This window comes from Grammomys surdaster, unplaced genomic scaffold (genome assembly GCF_004785775.1).
Source record: "Grammomys surdaster isolate TR1022 unplaced genomic scaffold, NIH_TR_1.0 842, whole genome shotgun sequence".
In the NCBI taxonomy this organism is placed as follows: Eukaryota; Metazoa; Chordata; class Mammalia; order Rodentia; family Muridae; genus Grammomys; species Grammomys surdaster.
In genome coordinates this window covers 138803-140590 of record NW_021605261.1, presented here as the reverse complement: position 1 = coordinate 140590, position 1788 = coordinate 138803, and positions in this window count along the sequence as shown.

Genomic DNA, 1788 nt, shown 5'->3' with positions numbered 1-1788 from the left:
GGCAATTTATTAAGAGAGAGACAAAGAAAGAGACAGAGATGGAGACAGAGTCTGAGGTGGAAGGGGAGATGGAGGGGGAGGGGGAGATCGAGAGGGAGGGGGAGGGAGTGGGGAGATGGAGGGGGATGGGAGGGGGCGGGAAACAACAATGGCTAGCTATCATCCCAATCATGGAAATTTGCATGATTCAGGCAAATTGACATTAAGGTATTTCCCTGAATAGCACACTAAAGATTGTTGTAGCCTACAGTGTATTTCTACTTAATTACAGTTGTTATGTTTATAATGGCTGAACAAAAAAAACATTTTGTATGTCATATGTAATAATTTACTATTACTTTTATATTAAATATTACAACTTACTACTATTATATTATATATATAATTCTCTCTCTCTCTCTCTCTCTCTCTCTCTCTCTCTCTCTCTGTAACCTTTGAAGAATCTTTCTCTTCTACTTTAGGGTTGGTCAGATTGAAGATTGGTCAGGAACTGTTATATTAAACATGCCCTGATCAGACTCTTTAAGCCATCAGTAGGGGGCCTACTGGCCTGAGAAAAAGCCCTCCAGATTTTGGTTTTAAGCTGTTAGGCTTTTGTCTCAGGTCATGAGATGAAGCCAACTGTCTTGTAAAGTTCTTTTGTTTGTTGCCTAATCATGGCCCTTTTCTTTTCTTTTCCTTTTCTTTTCTTTTCTTTTCTTTTCTTTTCTTTTCTTTTCTTTTCTTTTCTTTTCTTTTCTTTTCTTTTCTTTAAAAATATATCTCTCTGCCTACTAGGGAATGTTTGACTCCTAGTCACTACTTGGAAAAAATAAAACAAAAGTTTAGGAGATACAGCCACCACATTGGAGGGTGGGAAGTCTAAAGTCACGGTTCTAACCAATTCTGTTTCTGGGCAAGAGTCTTGGTCACAGACAGTGGGCAGGCTCCTCTCTTCACCTACACATGGAGCATTCCCCTATCTTCTCCATGTATCTCAGAAGGCATCACCTCTATGACTTAGCATGCCTCACATACATCCTAAAAGCGTTTCTGCAAATATACTCACATTGAGTGGTCTGGATCACACTTGAATTTTAGGGAATCCAATAGTCCATGATACTTGTATCCTTTAAATTAGACCCACCCAGCAATACATCTATCTGTTGACATATTCTCTAGAGGTTGGGCCAGGACTCTGTCTTCACAGATTCTATAGACATATTCAATGTTCTATTTACCCTAAGGGTCACTAGCCTTGTCCACTGATTCTCACATTAGCTATACATTAGAATCACCAAGGGAATTTTAAAGCCAATGGTGTACGATATCCCCAAGAGTATCTTTACTCTAAAATGATATAAATATTTTTAGCTCTTATTCGATACCTATACCTTTTCATATATATATATATATATTCAAGAAGGCATCACCTCTATGACTTAGCATGCCACATATATATATATATATGTATATATATATATATATTCACACATAGCATTTAAACACGAATTTTTGAGAATTAGTTTTCTCATACTATATTTACTATACATATACTTCATTATTCTGCAATAAAAATCAAAAATTTAAAGCCAAGCAAGGCTTTAATCCCAGCACTTGGGGCAGAGGCAGGTAGACCTCTGTGAGTTCAAGGCTAGCCTGGTCAACCAAGCCAAGTTCCAGAACAGACAGGGTTACACATAGAAACCTGTCTCAAAAAACCTAAATAAATTAAAAATATAAATTAAAAAATAAAATAATAAAGATTTATTTGATGATCAATATCTTCCCATGGGATAAGTCAAAGTA